Raw genomic sequence first — 6,347 nt, 5'->3', positions numbered from 1 at the left:
CCCCGCCTGCTCGGTCTACCTACTCCCCCAGCCCCCACCAGGGCTCTAAGGCCCTCTTGTTTCCACACCTTCCCCTTCCCCATGGGTGGGAGGACACATGTATGCTGTGTACAGATACTAGATTTAAAATATTTTAAATGAAAAAATTCAACAAAATAAAGGCTATTGCCAGGCTGGAGAGATGGCTCAGTGATTAAGAGCACTGACTGCTCTTCCGAAGATACTGAGTTCAAATCCCATGGTAGCTCATCCTTAATGAGATCTGATGCCCTCTTCTGGGGTGTCTGAAGACAGCTTCATTGCACTTAACATATAATAAATAAATCTTTTAAAAGATTTTTTTTTTAAAGGCTATTGGCAGTTGTTTTAAGGGGTAGTTGTCCTTACTGTACTTGGTGGGTAGAGCTGCTCTGGGGTGACAGGAAGCCAGTAAGGCAGATGTCACTCCCTGTCCTCAGAAAAGAGGGTTCCCAGAAGCAGTTGGTCCTTTGGAGCTGAACCTGAATAGGAAGTGAGGTGGCCCTGGACACAGCAGGTGACAGCTGCAGGAAGCAGAAGTGTAACCGCACAGAGCCTTGTGGCTTCGGCTGGGTACTGGAGTGGGAGCGGGATGGAGCTCTTCCCCTTTTCTCTGCTGACGAGAATTGAGGGTAGGAAACAGGGAAACCAGATCTGCTGTGCGTCCAAAGAACCAGGCTTGCAGAGAGGCGTGAGGGAGGGCTGGGGTAGTGGCAGCCGCTCCAAGAGGCCCTGCTAAATGTAGCCAGTTATGCACCGAGTTCAATACCCAGCACCTGGTGCTGGAGCATACACCCGTCATCCCAGCATCTGGGAAGAAGGTTCGGGGAGTGCCAGAAGTTCAAGGTCATCTTTGGCTACAAAGCAAATTCCAGACCAACTTGGCCTGCATGAGATTCTGTCTCTACCAGCTGGAGCAAGGCTTCAGTTTCTTCATCTATGAAATGGGAATCCTAATGGCGGCTACCTTACAGGCTTGTCAGGAGGGTTCAGAGATAATACACGTGCTACGTATGTGACCTGCCTCCCGCCACACAGGAACTACTCATTAGAAGGCTTCCATAACCGTGACTTCTGTGGGCGGGCTCACGGGACTGACACCATCCACCACCAAACTGCTCCTCAGCCCTCCTCAGCCCTAGACAAGCCCAGGCAAGATGGTACACCTTCCTCCCTCCTCCCAGCTCCAACTTCAAAAATGAACATGAATATTTTAAATGCAAGGCTAGGCTATCACACAATTCCCAAGCAAATATTATCAGCCAAGGAAAAGGGGGGGGGGGAATTACAGCTTTAATAATCCTACCTTTGAACAATTCCTCTGATTTGTACTTAGTGGTCGGTGTAGCTTAGAATGTATTTTCTGTTTCAAAAACTACTTCAGTACCAGAACAGCCAGCCGTGAATCTCTGGAAGAAAATGACACTCTAGGGATCCTCCGCACCAGTTCCACCCAGCTCTTCCCTGACCACCCTTCCAGAAGTTCCTGCTTAAGGCAGGGATAGGACCCCTTGGCATTCATGAGCTGGAAGCCTCCCTCCCACAGGCATTAAAGGTGTCTATCCTATGCTTGTTTCTCCCGGCCTCCTCAGGAGCTCTTATCTGCATAAGCAGAGATGGCAATGCCTTATTTATACTTACAATGGGACTATGTTGTCCAGGGCTCTGGGAATGTAGCCAATTATGCACTGAGTTCAATACCCAGCACCTGGTGCTGGAACATACACCCAGTCATCCCAGCATCTGGGAAGAAGGTGCGGGGAGCACCAGAAGTTCAAGGTCATCTTTGGTTACAAAGCAAGTTCCAGGCCAACTTGGCCTGCATGAGATTCTGTCTCAAACACATGCAATAAAACACACAGGCACACAAACGCAATGATGTGTTCTCAGGTTAAAAGGCCGTTTGTGGGCATCTGTTTGTCTTTATGGGATAGGAAGCTAAAATACCGGACAGTCAAGTTCATTATCAGTTGCTTGGCAATGCTGAGTGACTTGCCCAAGGTCCCACGGAGGAAAGCAGGCTTGGGGCAGGGCTTTCAGTACTCTTCCTGATCCCAAAACCCGACCCCAGACTATGGTGACTCAAGCCCCTGCAGAAATGGGAAGTGAGCTTGTCCTCCCCACTGAAGCAACTATAATGCTCACCCACTCAGCTGCTCAGTAGGGCCCTGTCTGTACAATACTGTGGCGCTTTGGGGGCTGTGAGATTCAGGGGTCCTCCACAAGAGGAAGTGGGGAACTCTCCCACTGCACTGGTTTCCTTAGCCAGAGTTGAAGTCATCTGTGACTGTCCTATGGGGGTGACTCCACAGGCAGGCAGCAGCACGAGTGCCAGCTGGCTATGGCTAATGTCAGGAGGCAGGGCCTGGCCCTGCTGCTTCATTGAAACCAGTGAGGGCTACAGATTCAAATAGTAGGTGCCAGCTAGGACTGGGCTCTGGGGAGAAGAGGGTCAGCTCAGGCCTTCTGATGTCTGCCTTAGTACCCATGCTTCATGACAGCTCGGCTCAGCTGGACTAGCCAGCCACAGGGCCATGCCTCCAGGCCTCTTTCTCAATCTAGCTTCCGGGCAGGGCTACCCGGGCAGCCAGGCTCAGAGCCAAGGCTGTTTCTCTGGTGACTTGCTTCAGCGTTAACTCCAAAGTCTCACCACCTCTTGTCCCCTGGCCCACTAAGGCAGCTCAGACAGGTGGCACTGAATCACAGGACCTTGGCCTCCCACCCATGAAAAGGGCACAAAGACACACCACCTCGCCAGACATTACAAAAGAAAACCTTAACTCGAGGCATCTAGAGGCAGTGAGGCCCCAGTTCACACCCCCGCTTACTATCGGGCAGTCCTGGCTACTCACTACCCTTCTCTCAGGGCTTCAGCTTCCTGACCCACAGTGATCCATGTGTGAGCTTAACGGGAGAGGGTGGCAGGGACAGAATATAACTCTGGAGACCAAAGCTCAAGCCACCAGGCTCGCTGCAAGGGATCAAATTCCAAGTAGCCGCCCCGGCTGCGCCTTACTCCAACTCTTCCTGGTTACTTGAGCCAAGCCGGTGATGGGGAAACTGGTGTGTATGCAAATTCTCTGTTGGGAAATGATTCCTGGGAGCTGAGCTGGGCCTTCCCACCCACCCCTCCCACTTGCACCAGCAGGTAGTGACCTCTAGGTGCTTCAGCAAGTCCTGCTCCCCAAGATTAACCCTTTCAGGGGGGACTCCAGCCTGCTCAGAAGCCAAAATGACTGGTCTGCCTTTGTGTGTAGCCTGAGACAGAAAATCTCTGTACTCCCTGCCAGACTGAGCCAGCCCAAAATGGGGTGAAGCACCCCTACTCTGGGTCACTCTCCACTCTGTCCCCATCAGGATATGGGAAGACCTGGCAGTTCCTGAAGATGCTGGTACCTAAACTAAGAACAAAAGAGCCGTGCAAAGCCCACTTGGAGCTGCTAATGCTCCAAACTGCTGGTGTCTTTCCGGGATTAGGGTAGCCAGCTGTTGGGGGCAAGGCCAGTGCCCATCTCTGCAGCTCCATTTCCTACTTCCGTTTTTTTCCCTACCACCAAGGTCCTCTGCCCACCTTCCCCAGGGACAGAATACACAGGTTAACCCACCTCAAGGAGGAATTGGGTAAAGGGAGCAGACAGAACTGGGGAGACGGTCATCAGCTAAACCCTGCCAGAAAGAAGTTGGTCCAAGGACCCCAGAATCTTTGTCCCAGGCTTCAATCTTCTGTCACTAGCCCATAGCAGACTGGGTGGCAAGAACCTGTCCTGTGGACCTCCTAGTTCATGGGAAGGGTGTGGGAGATTTGGCTGAAAGAGGCAGGAAGTAGGGCCCTGTAATTAGGGAAGCCCAAGCTATCCTATCCTAGGCCATGGCATGTAAATCCTTCCAGTCAGTTCCTGGAGGGGGAGGAGGCCCAGCCTGTAACCTAGGGTGTGCCTTCTGAAGCTGCTCTCAAGGCAGCAGCTGGTGATCCTAAACTGCTTACCCATTTAAGGAACAGCAAGACTCCGTGGGAGGAATGGCTTAGCCACCCCAGTTCTCCACGCACCAAGCATGCAGCACCCTGCTGCCGCCTTCTGGCAGCTCCTGGTACTACTACTGCTACTACTGCTGCTACTGCTGCCTAGAGCCAGTGGCTTACTCACTTGGTGTCGCTAATACCCCAAACTGCTGATGTCTTCCAGGGGGCAAGGGTAGGAATGACTCCACAAGGTTTGAAACATGGGCTGTAGAAGTATGACTCTGGGGCTGGAGAGATGGCTCAGTGGTGAAGAGCACTGACTGTTCTTCTAAAGGTTGTGAGTTCAAATCCCAGCAACCACATGATGGCTCACAACCATCCATAGTGGGATCTGATGCCCTCTTCTGGGGTGTCTGAAGACAGCTAGAGTATACTTACATATAATAAAGAATTATGACTCTGTCTGGGAGAATATGCAAAGCAGATCCCCGACACAGACGGGGAGCTCCTTCTGGCTTTTGTTTTGGACAGGGTCTCGCTCAGTATGCAGTGCAGGACTGCCCTCCTACCTCAGTCCCCAAAGTACTTAGCTCACAGGTGTGTGCTTTTTGTCTAAGCAGTGAATTTTCAAAGGCATTCGCAGGAAGTTCTGACTGCAATGAATTACCCAAGAAAAATTCTTGGGCCAGGCAGTAGTGGTGCACACCTTTAGCCCCAGTAACTTGGGAGGCAGAGGCAGGCAGATTTCTGAGTTCAAGGCCAGCCTGGTCTACAGAGTGAGTTCCAGGACAGCCAGGGCTGAACAGAGAAACTCTGTCTCAAAAAACGAAATGAATGAATGAATGAATAAATAAATAAATAAATAAATTTAAATAAATTCCTGGGCAGGAAGTACAGCTGAGCAATGGAGTATGCGTTCAACATGTGTCGATCCCCTCAGCAACACATGTTGCACACACATGCTTTCAAGCATGTACACACACAGTGACACACATACAGACACAAAACACACACATACACACAGGCTGGAAGAATCATCAAGGAGAAAAAGATATCATTGCATATACTTAAATAAAGTCACCATGAGCTGCCATTCCAAACAAACTGAGTCCTGTCCTTTTGGCAGGGTGTGGGGAAAGAGGCAGGCGGCATCATCACTAGTACCCTTGGTCAACCCTGGAGGGGACCTGGTACTGCAGGTTACCTAAGAAACAGAGCTCTTGACTCAGCTGGCCTACTAATTCATCCCAAGAGAGCCCTCATCTGCAGAAAACGATGGAAGGTATTTCCTACATCAACAAGAGCACAGACTAAAGAAACCAGCGCAAGGCAGGGGAGCATTAGTCAGGAAGGGGGCGGCGGCTGTCTCTCTGCCATCCGGCTGGCTTTTGTTGTTTCTTGGATAGCTTGAGATAGGAAAGTTCCTCCTGCCTCAGCTTCCCAATTGCTGGCTGGGATTACTGGTGGACATGGGTGGACAGTATCGGGGAGTCAGTTCTCGGCTTTCATGCCGTAGGTCCTAAGGATCAAACTCAAATCATGAGGCTTAGTGGCCAATGCCTTAACACGCTGAGCTATCTCGCCAGCCCAAGAACTGGCTTTGGGATATTTTCTAATCTAAGAAGCCACTTCAGAAAGGAAAGGCGGAGTACACCCAGCTCCATACCATCTCTGGAAACAGTGTTTCTGGGGGTGGAGGGTGGAGCTGGGAGACCTCTGACCAGGAGCCTACAAAGTATTCTTGTATGTGAATAATAAACACTTGGAATACACATATTCCCAACACATGCTATAAAACCATGACAGCAGTCACTTTTCATAGAAGAACACAATTTCAATATCAGCAGTTTCTTATGGTTCAACCTAATATTTATTTATAAATTATCCACATGTTTTAACGAACTAATATTTATGTGTATTACACAACATATTCAAAGTGGAGAACTACACAGGGTTGAGGTCCAAAGTGGAAACACATCGAAGATCTGCTCTTTTCCTCCCATATCCCAAGCCATTCCACACCCACTCCCTTTCCCTTAGACACCCCCACCTCCACCACCACATCCTGCTTCCTTTCAGACTCACAGTACGACTGAGTCCACAGAACAGTGCTCAAAATGAAACCTGTGCTTCAAATCCTGAGGCTGACCAGGCAGATCCAGACCCGGAACATCCATTTTGAACCCTAGGTTAGACCAGAGTACCCTCCACTATACTGCTGTATCCTCCCCTCACACTCTTTCATGCAAGGGCACGTGTGTGTACACACCCACGCACACCCATCCACAGCCTTCCTAGGTATACACACACACACACATACACACACAGTCTTCCTAGGTACACACACACACACACACACACACACACA

The 6,347-nt window shown here is 50.4% G+C and overlaps 1 protein-coding gene and 1 long non-coding RNA gene across 2 annotated transcripts in view; one reads left to right on the top strand and one right to left on the bottom strand.

The window, feature by feature from the left end:
• Zc3h12a (zinc finger CCCH-type containing 12A) overlaps positions 1-174 on the top strand; it is a 9,690-nt gene extending 9,516 nt beyond the window's left edge. The window contains exon 6 of the mRNA XM_031378617.1: positions 1-174. This exon is cut by the window's left edge and continues 1,357 nt beyond it. The gene's annotated coding sequence lies outside the window, so the exon portion shown is untranslated.
• Positions 175-607: 433 nt separating this feature from the next.
• Positions 608-2,771, bottom strand: LOC116096619. The gene is made up of 3 exons (XR_004121058.1): positions 1,660-2,771; positions 1,325-1,427; positions 608-631 (listed from the first exon to the last, which is right to left on the bottom strand). It is a non-coding gene; the product is annotated as an uncharacterized LOC116096619 (long non-coding RNA).
• Positions 2,772-6,347: the final 3,576 nt, after the last annotated feature.

Source organism: Mastomys coucha, unplaced genomic scaffold, assembly GCF_008632895.1.
Source record: "Mastomys coucha isolate ucsf_1 unplaced genomic scaffold, UCSF_Mcou_1 pScaffold18, whole genome shotgun sequence".
NCBI classification, from domain to species: Eukaryota; Metazoa; Chordata; class Mammalia; order Rodentia; family Muridae; genus Mastomys; species Mastomys coucha.
This window is presented reverse-complemented; position numbering and strand designations above follow the sequence as displayed.